Source organism: Astyanax mexicanus, chromosome 17, assembly GCF_023375975.1.
Source record: "Astyanax mexicanus isolate ESR-SI-001 chromosome 17, AstMex3_surface, whole genome shotgun sequence".
Taxonomy (NCBI): Eukaryota; Metazoa; Chordata; class Actinopteri; order Characiformes; family Acestrorhamphidae; genus Astyanax; species Astyanax mexicanus.
The window spans coordinates 23,194,739-23,213,369 of NC_064424.1; the positions used below are offsets into that span (position 1 = coordinate 23,194,739).

The following is an 18,631-nucleotide window of genomic DNA, read 5'->3' on the forward strand; positions in this document are numbered from 1 at the left end:
TCAAACTATGTTTCCCCTCTGTATATTTTATCTCTTATTTTCCATTGCTACTCTGCTATTTCTAAAATAAGCATATTTTTATTTGTTTTGATTTAGCATATGTATAAATTCTGGCTGCCTGTTTATTGTTGTTTTGAACTACGACTATGTTCAAAATATTTATTGTAGTTTAATATGCAAACATCCAAGACCATCTTTATTTATTTAATTTAAGCCACAAGTGCAAGTTCAAAAAAATATTAAATGGCACATTAGGACTCCATACAATTATCTAGTATCTGGTTGACCACAATGAATGCAAAATCAAATGCTTAAATCTTTCAGTCTGACCAGCAGAAGAAAAATTATGCTCCACACTTGATCTAGATGTGAAAAAAATAACCATTTATTTTCTGTCCTTCCACTGTGAGGACACTTATAGTCTATACATTATCTAAAAGTTAAAATATTAGGAGTGCATTTATTTGGAAAAGTATTTAATCATTATGTTAATTATGACAAACATTTGAATAAAAAACAATGTGTTCTTTGCACTCCTGCTCTACTGTTAATAGAATGATGTAAACACTAATTGAAGAGAATTCTTTGCTTACATTAATCAGAATGTGAAGAAATGTCAGATTTTAGCCATAGATAATATTACATTTAAACAATGTACTGAAATACATACAAAAACTTTACTTACTTCAGTTTTTCTAGAAGGCAGTTTGGATTCTGCAGGAGATCAGTGAGGTGCTTAACACCTGAATCTCCCAGTCTATTATTACTCAGTTCCAGCTCTTTTAGATGTGAGGGGTTTGATTTCAGAGCTGAACACAGAGACTCACTGCCTTCATCAGTAATATTACAATCACACAACCTGTAGAGAGAAGAAACATTTTCTTTATAATCTCATTTGAAAAATAACAATTTATCAAATATCAAATATTTAACTTAGGTTTCATATTAGGATTTCAGGTTTTGTTGATGTTATTTTAAAAGTGCAACATACTGGAGTTTTGACAGTTTGAACTGTGGATTCTCCAGCAAACCACAAAGCTTCTTTAATCCACAGTTTCCCATTTTATTTCCACTCAGATCGAGCTCTATCAGGTGTGATGGATTAGAATTAAGAGCTGCTGATAAATCAGTACAGCCGTCCTCTGTAACACTGCTGTTTCTCAGCCTGCACACAAAGAGGAACAGTACAGAAATACACTTCAGACAATCTTTACTGAACTGATTATTCTACATCAGGATAAAAGTCACCACTAATTTATTTTATTTATTTTTTTTGCAATGAGGCTTGAAATATAAAGTGTGCTAAAATCATTACATGAGTAACATACAGTTGCATAAAAAGTGTGTGAACCATTTGGGATTACTTGGATTTCTGCATAAATTGGTCATTAAATGTCTGCTTAAACTAATACCAAACAAAAAAATGATGTTTCCTATAGTTGCAGATCAATTCTGGTTTTATCTGTCCACAGTATATTTTGCCAGTGGTGCTGTGGAACATCTAGGTGCTCTTTTGCAAACTTCAAACATGCAGCATTTTTTTTTTCAGACAGCAGTGGCTTCCTCCGTGGTGTGTCCTCCCATGAACTCCATTCTTTTTTAATGTTTTTTTATTGTAGATTTGCCAACAAAATGTTAGCATGTGCCAGAGATTTCTAAAAGTCTTTAGCTGATTGATCATTCTGCGTTGTGCTCTTGCAGTCATCTTTACAGGACAACAGTGCTGAAATTACTCCATCTGTAGACCGCCTGTCTTACCGTGAACACAGGACCATCAAGACTTTTTGAGATACTTTTGTAATTCTTTCCAGTTTCCTGCAAGTCAACACTTCTTAAACATAGGTCTTCTGAGAGTTTTTTTGTGCGAGGCATGATTCACATCAAGCAATGAAAACAGCAAACTCAAAACTAGTGTGTATTTTTATAGGACAGGGCAGCTTTAACCAACATATCTAATCTCATCATATTGATTGGACTCCAGGTTGGCTGACTCCAGGCTCCAATTAGATCTTAGAAAATCATTAACATGTTGTGTTTAATAAAACGACAAATATATATATTTTTCTGTGGTATTAGTTTAAGCAGACTGCGTTTGTCTATTGTTGTGACTTAGATGTTTTGCACCTCTTTGAAAAATTTAACATCTAAATGAATTCATACTTGAGTTTTGTGGTTCTGCAGTGTAAATCTTCCAGCAGATCAGAGAGCTGCTTCACTGAGTCTCCTTGTATTTTCTCACTCAGATCGAGCTCTGTTAGCAGTAGAGGGTTTGTTCCTAGAACTTCAGTCAGAGAAGCACAGAAATCCTCTACAGCAGAGTTTTTCAATAGCCTGCACGTACAAATGATACATATTAAACAAAAAAAAAAACAAAACACTAGAAAAAAAAGAAAAAAATGAACACCAAAAATAGATAAAATATATACTAGACATGTAAATAAATGTTAATATAAGGAATAACCATGACCCATGTTGTGCAGTGCTGTATAAATTTTTAACAGTTTTGATTTATAACTAATACTTCACATACAATTAATTGACACACAATATATAAAATGTTAACTTCTGTATCGTATTTATCATTTTGAGAGGTTCCTTCCAAATACTTATTAAAACGCTAAAATACTTTGCCTTACTTCAAATGTTTTATGTTAAAAATTCCCATGCTACCTAAAACTATCTACCTCAGTGTGCTCAGTTTATGCTGTGGATTCACCAGCAAATTATGAAGTTCCTTTACTCCTGTGTCTCCAGGATCGTTCCCTCTGAGATCTAACTCTATCAGATGTGATGAAGGCTGTGATTTAAGAGCTGAAGCCAGAGCAGCATATCCTTCTCCTGTTACACCACAGCCTGAAAGACTATCATACAAAATACAAAATCCATTATTTATCAACAAACAGAATAAACCCATGTGTTTAGTTCCATTCTTGCACTGTTAAGACTATTAATAACAGAATATAAATAAAATCCTAAAACAAATAAACACAATCTATTTTATCCTTGTTATTCCTTGATGTGGTTCTTGGTATTTCTAAGCTTCTTACTTCAGTTTCTGAAGTTTACATTGAGGATTCTTTAAAACACCACTGAACTGCTTTACTCCTGCAGTCAACAGTTTATTCTCACTCAGATCCAGATCTATCAGGTGTGAAGGATTAGAACAAAGAGCTGATGATAGAGCAGCACAGCCTTCCTCTGAAATGGTGCTATTTTTCAGCCTGAAATCACAGTAAAATAACAAATTATTGATGAACATCTTTAAAGAGTAATATAGATGGGGAAAGACATTTTGTATATAACTGTCTATAATTCAAATCAATTCAGTGTCTTCAGCAAATTTACTCAAAGATTATTTTCCTTGTGTTGTAAAATGAGTAAAATGCAACAGATATACGTAGTTCGTGAAATGTTTAAATATAAAATTACTTTTTCTTTGCATGAAAAATTACACATTTACAGCGACTGATAGAAACAACACTCTATACTTAAGTTTCTTGGTTCTGCAGTGTAAATCTTGCAGTAGATCAGAGAGTTGCTTCACTGCAGTGTCTCCTCGTATTTTTTCACTCAGATCCAGCTCTCTCAGGAGTAAAGGGTTTTTTCCAAGAGCTGCAGTCAGAGAAGCAAATGCTTCCTCTGCAGCAGAGTTTTTTAACAACCTTTAAGAGAGTGAAAAACACTAATAAATGACTTGAATTTTAATGTTTAATTTTAACATTTCTACAGATTCTACAAATGTTGTTAATATTTATTTTAAATATAAATGTTAAATATGTTGAGCTTTTCACAAGTCATTCTTTTGTTTCATAATAACACTTATCATGAAACCTGGAGTAAAATCTACGTATTGCATTTTTAATGTTTCCTGTCCTTTATGAGCCATCCCTGCGAAATTCCAGGCAATCAGATCAACACAATACAGCATGATGAAAAGTTTCACAGATTGTTGGGGTCTCTGGTTTAGAAAATATTATTTTAAAAATTAATTAGAAAAGTTTGAATCAAAATAAAAAAATAAATGCTAAAGTTTATATGTTTATAGGGAATACAGCTTGTAAAAAACATCTTTCATTTATTAACTACACATGTGATTTAATTGAACAACACAGGGAACACTTTTGTTAATGCCCACATGCAGAGGTGGAAATAACAAATTACATTTACTCACGTTACTGTAATTAAGTAGATTTTATGAGTAATTTGTAATTGTTAAAGTAGTTTTTAAAATAGGTAATTTTACTTTTACTCAAGTACATTTTGACACAAGTAATCTACTTTGCTACATTGGAACACTCCTCGTTACTGAGTAAAACAAAAATGCTGGGAAAACACTGTCTGAACTAAAAAAAAATAAATAAATAAATAAATAAAAATAGCCTCATTTCATTCCAGCAACATAAAACAAACAAACAGATAAATCGCGCCATGCGGAAAGCTTGTGGTTGGATAACAAGTATAAACATAATACATTCAGACCCTCTATTGGTTTGTATTTGATGCATGACCTGCACGGCACGTCAAACTCCAGAAGTGCGCCAGTGAGAAAGTTGATAGGAAGACCCCAATTATGCGTCTCCAGCTGCAGTGAGGGGCTTCAGAATGGTTGGACGCAAAAACAACTCTTTTCGGATGCGATACAGCTCAGCAGCACGAGATTTCAGAAATTCACCATCTAATTTGAAAAAGCATATTGAGGTAAACTGAATGTTTCCTGCAGTTATATGTTGATAAGATATTGTAGTAACCTAGTGATGCACTAATGGGGTATTTGTAAAGTTTGCTATGGCTTGGTACATGCCAAGGTTTTCTTGCTAGGTCTAGGCTATGGATTCAGTGTTGTAAGTTCGTTTGGAGAGCGTGTGTGAGCTTTTTTTATGAGTTTAGGTGTAGAGGGGAGTAATCTAGGTTCAAAAAGTAAAAATCCATCCCAGGAATTCACTTCTATTGCCTGGCTGGCTCTGGAGCTAGTTCAACCTAATCCCTGGGATGGATTTTTAATTTCTGGACCTGGATTACCCACGTTTAGCTACGTGTGAGTTTCAAGATGAGCTAAGGGAGCGTTGAGAGCAAGCAACACTGGCATCAAATCAAATGCTTCTACTTTATCGTCTTAACGCGCCCACGGGCCAGAAAAATATCATAATTAATATCTAGCTGTGCTTATGAATAATTATAGGCTCAATATATACACACACAATATGCCATATATTGAAGCTTAGAATCTCTGGCTTTCAGTTGTCTAGCCTATTTAGCTGTATTTACTTTTAGAAAATAAACATTTACAGCGAAATATGCCTATTTATTAAAATATTACTTATAATTAGCATATTTGCTATTTACGTACGTCCATATTTGATCCAATGTGGACATTATACATCATTCCAACTGTCTAACTCTCAGGATTATGGAACAGCAAACCATTTCACTGTATGGTTCCTGAAGAGTGCGTTAGACTGTTTTATACAGTTTTACAGCAGCTTGTGTAATTAATCCCCCTGCATTACTAGAGGTCAACAGTCACACACACACAGCCCCCACCAGCGCTTGCCGCTCCCTGCTGCTTTAAAATCGCTCCAAATAAGTAAATCCATCAGTTCATTCTAAAGTAATCCTAATTTTTGTCAAAGTAGTGCTTATAATATCGAATTTAAAGCTTTATTTAAAGGTTTGGCTGGGTTTACAGCTTACTAATGCACATGTGCAGAATCAACAGAGTCTTCTCTGAAGAAAGACATGAATCTCTGTCGGCCATTCAGGTGCCGCGTTAGGCGGAGACAGAGCTGGGGCGGGGTCTGTAACCCGACACTGTCACTGAGCAGATATATAAAATACAGAAAAACATTCTTTACTGCAAAATAAGTTATAAAATTAGTAGTTTTTGTTGGGGGTAGTGCACTATAGGCCCCTGTAATGCGGCCTAGGCTTCTGTTTATAAGGTCATTTTTCCCCTTTAATTACTTTTACTTTTATACTTTAAGTAGTTTTAAAAGCAGTAATTTTAAACTTTTATTTAAGTAAAAGGTTTGAGTTGATACTTTAACTTCTACAAAAGTATTTTTAAACCCCAGTATCTATACTTCTACTTGAGTAATGAATGTGAATACTTTTGACACCCTTGCTACTAACGTGCATTAACGCATTAATTATTAGTATATTACATGCACTAAAAGCTGTATGAAATGCGTCTGTCGGCGCGATGTTAACAGAAGATTGAGGCAAATATAAACTAAATACCTTAGCTAATGATCATGGATTACATAAACATTAAACAACGCTGAACTAAACTGGAGACATATCAAAGCTGCGCTACATTACGTGCTTAACCTGTGTCCAAAACTAGAGTTTACCTTTCTGAAAGACTTGGTGGTAAGAGAAATGCCTCATAAATGTTCCCTGTGTTTATGTTCCGCTGATTTTTGCTGAGTGCTGAGTTTTGTTCTCCATGGCAGCGCAGCTGAACTTTTTCCAATAATGTTTATTACGGTTAGCGGGAGAGAGGCTGTGTGAATCAGTGTAGCCTGGGGTCTGTGTGCGCAGCCCGGGGGAACCGGTGTTCTGTTGAGTTATGTTACCCATCGATATGTGCTTCTTTACAGCACTGCGCATGCGCCGACCAGCATTCTTTTTTGTATGATTTCATGTTTTTAATGATAATTCCTTAAGTTTTTATTGGGAACATTAAACAATCTGCTTGAATGTTTAAAAAAACATGTAAATAGCAGCATAGCAATTGCAAGTTAAAAAAATTAAAATAAACTGTAAAAATATAAAAATACAGTTTGTTGTCACCTTTACATAACTTATGACTTGTACGTTTTTACATCAAATAATTAAAAGTAACTAGTAACTTTTACTCAAAGTACATTTTAAATGGAGTACTTTTTACTTTTACTCAAGTAGATTTTTAGATTGGTACTTTTACTTTTACTTGAGTAGAATTTTAGCAAAGTAAAGGTACTTTTACTCAATTACAAATTTTCTGTACTTATTCCACCTCTGCCCACATGTGGCATGCTGAAGAGGGGGAGTGAGTTCATGAATGTTAATGTGTAAATGCAGCATAAGTAGTAAATAATATCCTATTTATTATCAACCGTATTCTGCACACTGTATTAGTGGAAGCATTCTTGTATGAATCTATCAATTATGGTTGATAAACTGTTTTCTAGGCATTTAGAGTTTAGGTGATGGTATATTAATCAAGGTTAATTAAGTAACTGGGAGGGGCAAAAAGAGGCATAACAATTACTCCACCCAAATAGAATGTAAGAACTGAGGTATTTTTTCTCAGGCAACTTAGATTAAAACATTGTTGCTTTTCTAAAGCCTATTTTTTATTAAACAATATATTATTACATTATGTTGTCATTTCTAGTTCCTGTACTTTTTTATTTTTTTTTACACAGAGGATTTTGTTGAGAAAGCTGTAAAATACAGTGACAACAGACAGAATTTATTTTAATTATTAAGAATAGGATTGGACTGTGTAAATAAGATGGTTGAAGGACACACAAAAGTCATTAAGTAATGTAGAGAAAACTTATTAAGTTTAATTTCAAATTGACCTTAAGGTCAGGTTCATGCAAAAAAACTAAAAATTGTTCCAAAGAAATGGTTTACCTTATTTTCTTGAGTTTACTGGCTGCATCTTTTTCCAAATCAGTAAGCAGCTCTACTCCTGTTTCTCCAGGGTCATTTCCTCTAAGATCCAACTCAGTCAGTAGTGAGGAGGAGTTTGATTTTAAAGCTGAAGCCAGAGCAGCATATCCTTCTTCTGTTATACTGCAGAATGAAAGTCTAGAGAAACAACATGCATTGTCTGTATTAAAACAATGGTCAATGTGCTTTAAAAAGCATATATTTCTTCACATGATTAATTATTCTTCTATGAACACACACTTACATTTCTTATTTGCATAGCAATTCAACATTCATATTAACTTTAATTTATGTATCAAAGATGAAATAAATGTAAAATAATAAAAAAAAATTCAATGGTTAGACTGTACTGTAAAACAAGTAATAATTACTTCAATTGCTACAGTCTACGGCAGTTTTATTCAGGAAGGAACACAGCTGCTTCACTCCATTTCAAATTCAGTTTCTAACAGCATAGTAACAAACAGTTTCTTACTGTTTACGTGCATTAGCCATTTCTTACCAGTTTTGGATTTGCACACAAGCTGTTGAAATAATTTTTTGTACTTTTATTTTCGAATCAGCACAATGCAGGTTTAACACGTGTTAATTGGATATATAAGTGTACAAGCATAACCAATAAATCATTACATTACATGACTGAAGATAGCACCCACCTCGGTTGACCTCTTTGCGTTGTCCTCCAGGCAACAACGCTAGTTTTTGTTTATTTTCACTTCAACGTTTATTTTAATCGTTCTCAACTTTTAGATACAGTAGAGAAGCACTTCTGGATATTGGCAAAGTTCACAATGAGCTTGCATTTAGCCTCTCTGACTATGACTTTCTGCTATGTCTAGACTACAGTGTGTATAACCGGTTAGGCCAAGCAGAACCGACCACAGGTGAGCGCCATGGCCAGTGGGCAAAAGGACCCAGGAAAAGGCGTGGCAAGAGAGGAGGGCTACATGCTAATGTGCGCTCTCTCGAAAACAAGCTGGACGAACTGATAACAAGGTGATAACACACCACCCAGTGTGAGATCAGAGAATGCTGTGCCTTCATCTTCATAGAGACATGCCACTCGGTCAGCACACCGGACTTTGAGGCCTCTAATACCAGTTCAAAGATGCAAACAGGCTCTCGGATGGTGGTTAGAAGAAATTGAAAAAAAATTTAATGAACAAGCTTTTCTTTCTGACTTAGCAGTGAGCAAAATTCACTTAACATTTGAAAGTACATATGTGGATGTTGCATTAGAACATTTCTGGAAATCATTCCTTTCAGTGGTGAATAAACATGCTCCATACAAAAAACTGTGAATAAGAGACAGATCTAGCCCCTGGGTTTCAGGAGAAATTTCCTCACTGCTACAGTCAAGAAGTTAAGCCTGATCAATTGCCAGACGCACAGGGGAAGGTGAAAAATGGCTTACATTTAGACAATTGAGAAACAGATGCACCTCTAGAAAAGCCAAATCAGATTATTTCCTCAACCAAATTACTAGCTCCTCTAATCCACAAGATTTCTGGAAAGCAGTAAACTTCCCCAAAAACAACTCCCAACAAATCCCAACAAAAATTCTACTCAATAGTAATTTGATCTCTGACCAGCAAGAACTGTGCCAAGCTTTTAATGTACACTTTGCTGCAGCTGGTCAGACATTTAATAACCTGCCTGTAAATCAGCCTGTCATTACTACTACTGCTTCCCAGAAAATTGATATCTTCTCCCTCCAGACCTGCTCTCCATACATAGTAGCTAACGCCCTTTCCTCTATTAATCCTCAGAAAACAATAGGTGAGGACGGTCTGGACCCCTACATTCTGCATCTCGCAACCCCAGTTATTTTAGAACATATTACATACAGTTTAATCTTTCTATTTTATCTTGCAGAATTCCCAGTATCTGGTAAACAGCTCATGTTATTCCTCTGCATAAAGGAGGAGATGTGGCAGGTCTAAATAATTACAGACCAATCTCAAAACTGTCTTGTTTATCTAAAATTTTAGAATTCATAGTGAATAACCAGCTCAAGTCTTTTCTTTATGAAAACTCTATCCTGTCTATCTGGATTTAGAGAAAGACATAGTACCATCTCTGCAACCACTCTGGTTTTAAATGATCTATACATGGCCCTAGACAAGAAGAAGTACTGTGCTGCCATTTTTATTGATCTCACATAAGCTTTTGATACTGTTGATCATGATCTACTATTAGGTTCTTTACATAAGATTGGTTTTAGCAATAATGCAACCCTGTGGGCCCAGGATTACCTTTCTGGCAGGAAGCAATGTGTGTCTATTGCTAAACATAAATCAGACCTACAGCCCATAACAAATGGAGTGCCCCAGGGCTCAATCCTGGGTCCCATTTTATTTAATATTTTTATCAATGATCTTGCCGCCTCTACCTTAGACTGCAAATTACACCTTTATGCAGATGATTCAATCTTATACTGCTCAGCAGATTCTGCACATGCTGCAATAGAAAAACTTCAACATTCTTTTAATACTCTACAGACTGCTCTATTTGAACTCAAGTTGGTTTTAAATGCAAATAAAACCAAATTCATGCTGTCTTCCAGATTTTCAAATATTATTTACTATTACTACTCTGACAGGATCCACCATTGAACAAGTTAGCGAATATAAATATCTCAGCATCTGGCTCGATGAAAAACTTTGTTTTAAATCCCACATTAACAAACTCGCCATTAAGTGCAGACAAAAGCTTGGATTCCTTTATAGAAATAAATCCTGTTTACCCGTGCAAGCTAGAAAAAGAATAGTGGAGGCAACCATACTAGCAGTGCTGGACTATGGTGATGTAATTTATAAAAAAGCATCTGCCTGTGCTCTCAAACCATTAAATTCAATCTACCATTCTGCTCTGAGATTTATTACTGGCGACCCTTACACTACTCACCACTGCACACTATACGATAGAGTTGGTTGGTCCTGCACGAAGAGAATCTCATTGGCTAATTTTCATCTATAAATCACTCTCTGGGCATTTGCCATCTTATATCTCTTCACTGATCTCACTTAATAATAATGCATATCAGACTCACTCCAGTGGCTGGATCACCTGTCAGGAGTTTTTAGTGAACTGGGAAAATCTGCTTTTAGCTACAGTGCACCAGCGAGCTGGAATTCACTACAGGAAACATTGAAGCTCAGCTCGCTGGAGATCACTGAACCATTTTAAACTTTTAGTTTCTAATCACCATCAGAAAGCCTGTGACTATTTTATTCATTTTTTGTTTATTTATTATTACTTTCATTCATTTTTTTCATTTTAATGTTTTGTATTTTGTGGGACCCTAAATTAGGATATTAGGGATCAATATATGTTATATTACTCATATATTAGTACAATTTGGCCATATATGAACGAGTTTATTGAGTTCAGTTAAAACTCTGTCTGCTCTTCCTCAGCAAGGCCCAGTCTGTACCAGGCACGCTGGGAACTGAGGGGGAGACAGATAAGAAATCATACCAGGTGTCTCAAGAGGCCCAAGCTCCCACGGGAAAAGCTGGGCAGGAGAAGGAAAGGTGGAACCAAAAGCCCCCACCTTTGTTCACCCAAATACTGTATAAAAGTGTGTGTATTCCTCTGTGTTTTCAGAAGACTGAATTCTCCTGACTGAAGAACAATAAAGAATCAACTTAGAACATCGGAAAGAATTCTTCTCCTTTCTTTAAACCTGGGGCACTCGTCTGTTTTTATCTTCTTTCTTTTGAACTTAAAGCTTTTGTAGTGATGCATGACTAGATAAGTTTTAGAGCTCATTTAAGCTAGCCAGGTTAGAGCTCATTTAAGCTAGCCCAGGCTTCCCTTTCTGGGAGGCCTAGAAGAGTCGTGAAATAACGCACGACATTTTGGCGCCCAACTAAAAGGGGCTCGAAAAAAGAACCCATACGCAGTAACGATTAGGGACAAGCAGCTGTGACATCGTGTGGCGAAAGAACAGACAATCCACTTCAGTGCTGAAAGAAAGGTGAGCATAAAAACCTTTTTGCAATTTAATTACTGAAAAGAAATATTGTGTTTTCTTGGTCACAAAAGATGTCATTGCTTTAGAGGTTAAAAGAAAATTAAAACTTTTATAAAAGATAATGTAACAACTAATTGAATAACAAGCAGACGAGCGCTATGATTTAAAGAAAGATATATACATGTTTAGAAATATGTATATAACATTATAAATTGAAACCAATTGATCAAATTTAATAAAATACTTGATGAGCATTTTTAGCGTCTAGACGCCTAAATTCAAGTAAATTAGCCAAATTCAAGTAAATTACAATAAAATAATTGTATGTTAATGTCTGTCTAGTCTATGTTGTATGTTTTATCTCCCGGGCGTTAAAGACGGGACACGTCATAAGGTGCGATCTAGAAAGCACGACGTTAGACTTGATAAAAGAACATGAGAAAAAGAGAGTAATACAGAAAAAGAGAATAAAGAGAATAAAAAGAGAATAAAGAGAATAAGTATAAGAGCGACGCCAGAGAGTGAAGCGTGCGCCAAAGGCCTAAAAGAATAAGAGATAAAGGGGAAAAGATTTGGACACCTGTCTGTCAAACAGAAGGTCATAAGAAACCAAGTCCGTCTCTTTGTTCCATGAGCGTAAGTTGAGACACTCTATCCTTGACTGTTTTTACAGCGGAGGTTGATTCTCACTCGGAGAAAAACGCTTAGTGCAGAACGCCACTGTAACTGACGGAGAGACGAGGGAAAACTATTCAAATCTGACTAGTGGGGTATATGTTTTGTGTTGTCTGTTTAAGGTCTGTGTTTAACTAATGTCTGAGATCTCCATTTTTGTTAAAATATTAAATTGATGGCTGTGCAACATAGAGGTACCTATGATCATTTTGTGTAAATTATTATTGTCACATGTATGAGTGTGTGTTGAAAGGGTTTGTGATGATTGATTCCCAGGAGAGAGGTGATTGCATGTATGTAAATGTTATTAGAAATGGTTGAATTTGATATATGTACATTATTGCTGTGCAATATTGCTGCATAGAATGAACTACACTAATTAGCACAGACGTGTGCTGAGAAGAGTTGTTAGAATAGTATCTGTTTACGTAAAGCCTAACAGGAAGTTTTGATAGAATGTTGAGTGTTGACAGAGAGAGAGAGAGATAAATAAATAACAGAGATCTCTAGAGACCTGGGAAATGTAAATGTTATGTGTTTGTTTGTCACTGTCTTTGTTTAAAAGCATATGCTGTGGTTACCATCTTGAATGTTTTAAGTATATACAGAGCTCTTAATATATGTAAATTTATAAGCACAAAGCAAGAAAATACACAAGAATTAAATAGATATATGACACAAGAGAAAAAGCGCTAAAAACATAAATGTTTGTTTGTTTGTTTGTCTGTAAACTATATGTTTGTTTATAAACCATCATGAGCTTCTTTGAGCCCGAGCAGTACAGCTAATATAACGGGACAAAAACAGTTATTATAAGTATAAAATATTATTGATTCCATGGACCCCAATACACTGTATTTAATGGTAATATAACTTTTATGAGCTCCTGAGCCGAGTCATAACGGTTGAGGAGACATAGACTGAGATTTTCCCGATAACTTTATGAGCTCCTGAGCCGAGTCATAACGGTTGAGGAGACATAGACTGAGATATTCCCGATAATGAGCCTTTTGGAGAGACAGAGATGTTTGCGGTTAAACGCTGATCAACGAAGAGTGTTGAAAAATAAGCTCTGATCTACCTCTAAAGGGACAGAACAGTGAGTGTCACTGATAATTATACTAGTGAAGTGTTCAGTATTACTTATCAATAAAAATGTGTTAAAAATGGATGCTAATAATTATGGAAACATGCTTATGAGCTTCAAATTTATATTGTTAGGGTGATTATATAAGAATTATGACTATAGTGAGATTGAATATGATTTAATGTTTCAGCCCTTGCTCAATATGTTTTACAAGTGAAAGTGTTATTTTCCTTGAAAAGTCGTTGGGAACTTAAGTACGCTACAATTAATAGTACGTAAATTAATAACGAATGTTTATATTAGTCTATGTTTGCAAACAAAGCCATTACTGCCTAATAATATGTGCGTCTCTTAGTCTATTCTTTAATCAAATTCTTTCAATATGGAAAACCTTCTAAAAAGAGTACCATAAATAATGTGACCTTTGCTGGTACTATTCCTCATCTGTCACGTTGATGAGGTTATGATAAATTACAAAATCCTTATTTTTTCATTCTGAAACTCTCACCATACGACATGGTGTCACACCATATGACAGATCACATCACACAACAATCTGAATGCAGAAATCTGTATTGTCTGCATTCAGCTAACAAATGAACTTAGTTTGGCAAATGACTGAAACCATTTTCGGTTACAGCAGAATCACAAAATTGTTGAATAACATGTGAATCATGCTCAACATAGAATACATTAGCTACTCCACTTACTGTATTCATTACACTTTAGATACAGGAATTCTATTTTTATTTTTTTTTTTTCCTTTTTAGTAAATCATTGCATTTTTTTTTGTTGAATGAATATTATTGATATGAAAATAAGCCATACGATGGTGGATCTGAAAGCTGTTGATGTATAATTACAAACAGTGGGCTAGTAAATATTGTGACACATTTTGGTTTCTACTTAAAACACAAACTGAAGACTCATGTGTTTATGATATATGACTCTACTATTGGACTATTTTGTGCTGAAACTGAATGTTCAGGTGTACTATAGTGAACTGCAACTGTGTTAGATGAGCGAATGCTATACAAGTATTAAATTTGTGAATAATATGCTATAAAAATGAGTTAAAATGACAACTGCCCATTTAAAAATAATAACAATTATAATAATTAATTAATTAATAAAAATGTGATATGGCATGGCACCATATAACATTCATTTTTGGGACAAAATGTTTTTGTTAGGGGTGGATTATCAATACATGATTGATAAATAAATTACTTAATTTGTTTATTTGTATTACAGATCTAACTTTGTGAAATGTGATTGGGACAGTCACTTCATATAAATTTTTTCTGGTTTTGATTGTAAATTATAAGAAATTAAATGTTAACCCCCATTAATGCTCTGTAAGTTCATATGAAACAGCACTTTGTACACAATCTCATCAAAGTTTTTACATATTCTTCTGTAATTCATCTATATATATTTGACACGCCAATGTACAAAACTCACAGGCTGCTCAATTTCTTTGTTTTTCCTGGTTATTTTCTGGTCAATAGAACGCTATGTTAATTACTTTGGGTATGATTCTTTCGTATGTTATTTTATTTTGATGTTGTTTTGTTGTTCCTTGTGTTAAAAATTTTGGTTAAGCAAAATATTTCTGGTCTTAATGTCCAATGCGCTGTGATTCACGTTTCCTTATTCTTCTAATGTCGGACTGACTTGTCATTTTATGTCCTTCGACCCTTTCCCTGGAGACTACGGGTCAGGGTGAAGTGCTAGTAACCTCTCCCTTGACCTGCACCGTGCCTTTCTACGTGGCGTAAAGTCACAAAAGGCGGAAGACCATCGTTTTACCTTTTTTGCTACTTACTGTTTTCTGGATTTGAACTTTGTACTCGTTTCTTGATCTTTGCATTTCTTCTCCAACTCTGTGGACTACTTAATCAAGCACCCTTTGCATTTTTGTCCCAATGCTCCATTTTCATTGGTTGTGTGTTTTCTTTAATTTTTTTTTTTTTTTTTCTCAAGAGTGCCTTTCACTGTTTGGTGAAATGTTTTTACGTTGCATATGTGTATTGTGCGAAAGGGGGGACAGGCTTAATTTCTGGCCTTTACTTTTCTCTGCTCGCGTTCCCAACATCCTCTGATGAGGCGTGAAGAGGAGCCTCTTGAGTGTACATTGTCTTGGTAACACTACACACTCCCATAAGGGACCTAGTGGTAGTTTTTCCAGGAAGCCACCAAATGACGTAGATTCTCCCTCATCGGCAAAACGCCTTTGGTTCTAAAGGGGGGTAGGCCATCCTTGACTTTGTTCCGGGGTGGTTTGCCTAACCCTTGGTTCTTGGGGTGTGCTGCTGCATGTGGGGTCACGTTGGGTCGCTTTGCCTGGTGCCATGTTTGACGTGCCGCTCTATGCTCGATTAGTCGCCAGTTTCCAACTGAGGTGGGGAATGTGGGGCAAGGTGAGATACTTATACCAAAAAGTTGTAATAAATGGCCATCTCAATACTTGAGATGTGTAAATTCCTTTGGACCTGTCTGACCCTCCTAGTGGACAATATATTAATATGGAACTTAAACCATATGTGCTATTCAATTTATATATCATATGTAATCCATTTGTATATGTGAGTCTTCATACCTTTTGTAGTTACACCATCATTTATTCATCTGTTTTGGTGTTATAGATGCTATGTATAATCATGTATTTCCTACTACTCTGTCATATTTGCTCGCATTTATGCATGCAAATCGTGTCGGATTAGCATGGCTTGATATGGGCTTGGGACTTATAAATAGCACGGAACCTGCACCTTAAAAATGTTAAAACTTAGTTCAAAACTTGATCTTTATTTACTAGATAACAGCAAATAACTTAACCAATCCCACCACAATTGATGCGTGGGATAAATCCCACGCAAGGGGGGAATGTGGGACCCTAAATTAGGATATTAGGGATCAATATATGTTATATTACTCATATATTAGTACAATTTGGCCATATATGAACGAGTTTATTGAGTTCAGTTAAAACTCTGTCTGCTCTTCCTCAGCAAGGCCCAGTCTGTACCAGGCACGCTGGGAACTGAGGGGGAGACAGATAAGAAATCATACCAGGTGTCTCAAGAGGCCCAAGCTCCCACGGGAAAAGCTGGGCAGGAGAAGGAAAGGTGGAACCAAAAGCCCCCACCTTTGTTCTCCCAAATACTGTATAAAAGTGTGTGTATTCCTCTGTGTTTTCAGAAGACTGAATTCTCCTGACTGAAGAACAATAAAGAATCAACTTAGAACATCGGAAAGAAGTCTTCTCCTTTCTTTAAACCTGGGGCACTCGTCTGTTTTTATCTTCTTTCTTTTGAACTTAAAGCTTTTGTAGTGATGCATGACTAGATAAGTTTTAGAGCTCATTTAAGCTAGCCAGGTTAGAGCTCATTTAAGCTAGCCCAGGCTTCCCTTTCTGGGAGGCCTAGAAGAGTCGTGAAATAACGCACGACAATTTTCATTCTTGTTCTGAGTTCTATTATTCATTTAATCACTTATCATTTTAATATTTTACTTTACTTTTCCTATTATCTATTTACTTGTTTTATATTTTATACATTTAAAAAAAATTTTTATGGTATTTTAGAATTTTCTGTTTTACATATATATTTTTATTAAATGTTGATTTAAAATGCGTACTTCTTTTATTTTGTATTATTTTTTTACTATTTTATTTCTTATTATTTCTAAATTATCATTAAATGTGTCTAATCCCTTTGATGTTATAAAGGCTCGGCAACATTGTAAATGAGGGTCACCCTCAATGTTTCTTCCCAAGTGATAATAAAGGTTGAATGATTGATTGATTGACAATACCAACCAGGGGTGGGTTTTCGGAAAACGATTAACTTTAGAGAATAACAAACAAACTACTGTATGGCGTGAGTAAAGAACGAGCCAGTTCTGCAACTGTTTCCCAAAGAGCTTTGCAAAGAGAAAATTAACGAACAAGTTTAAAGAACGTGTCCAAACTCTTGAATGGTACTCTATATATATTTGCAAATTCACACCCCAGATTTTGCCCAGATAAACAGCCACAATATTGGTTAGAAGCCCCGGATTAAATATTACCTGCACATTCACTGCAGAGTACCCTTTATAATAAATATAGGTGAGATTAAATACGCTACAAGCGTCCTGTGCAGTGGACCTACAATACCAGGGATTTTCCCAATAGCATATAAATCTATTTTGTTGTCCTGTAATTCCCGGCCTGGTGGGCATTTTGTATAGGTGTGTGTATGGCACACTAACAGCCTGGTTACAGAATGCACGGACTTAGAGACAGCAGCTTTGCTTAGACCGTGAGCATCATCTGCAGGAATTCATTGATTGAATTGTTCACCATCGTACGTACCGCTTCCAAAGAATACGACAGTGACCTATCTAAAAGACCAATGGCTCGTTATCAGATTGTGATGAAGTCACATCAAGAAAGTCATCCCAGACACACTGGACCATATTGTCGCTGTCCAATGAAAAACAAGTATGTCAATTTTTGTCGATTTTCAGTTTACTACATAATTTGAACACACAAACTGTCCCTTACACTATGTCACAATTTCTTGATGAAATACTAAAATTTACATTGACTTCCATTGACTCTCTCCTGTAAAGTTGCTGTTTTGAAGATACTTGTTTTTAATTGGACAGAATTAGTCCTTAGTGATGATGGAGTCAACACTGCCCTTCACACAGTTCTTACTCACCTGGAGGGTAAAGACACCTATGTCAGAATGTTTTTCATCAATTACAGCTCAGGATTATTAAAGGACCAATATGTTACTAATTTTTAGTAGTAAATGATAAACAAATCAGGATGTAGGAGCTGTTTACAATTAGGATTGTAAACAGCTCATTCCACACACTACTACTTCCACTCACTTTGACTGACTGAACTCTGGCAACACATATATACACACTATCTCACATCATCACTAAACTTGCCGAACTATAATACACATACAGCACAAATTTATGTTGTCTTACTGCTGCTTTACAGTAATGCACAGGTAACTTTATTTATTTATTTAAAAAATGTTTATTAAAAACTGCACAGAGTATTTACTGTCAAGTTATTTTGCAAATATTTCCAATTTCTATTATTAATAATTTGTTATATAGTTCTTCTACTCTGTCTACTTATTTTTCTAATAGCATGTGTGTCAGTGGAGGATTAGCAAAGTAAGAATTTCATTGTATAGTGTAATTGCCTGTTTATTTTT

At 35.3% G+C, this 18,631-nt stretch overlaps 1 protein-coding gene across 1 annotated transcript in view; it reads right to left on the reverse strand.

Moving 5' to 3' along the window:
- LOC125782471 (NACHT, LRR and PYD domains-containing protein 3-like) overlaps positions 1–18,631 on the reverse strand; it is a 55,929-nt gene that overhangs the window by 16,018 nt on the left and 21,280 nt on the right. The window lies entirely within an intron of this gene.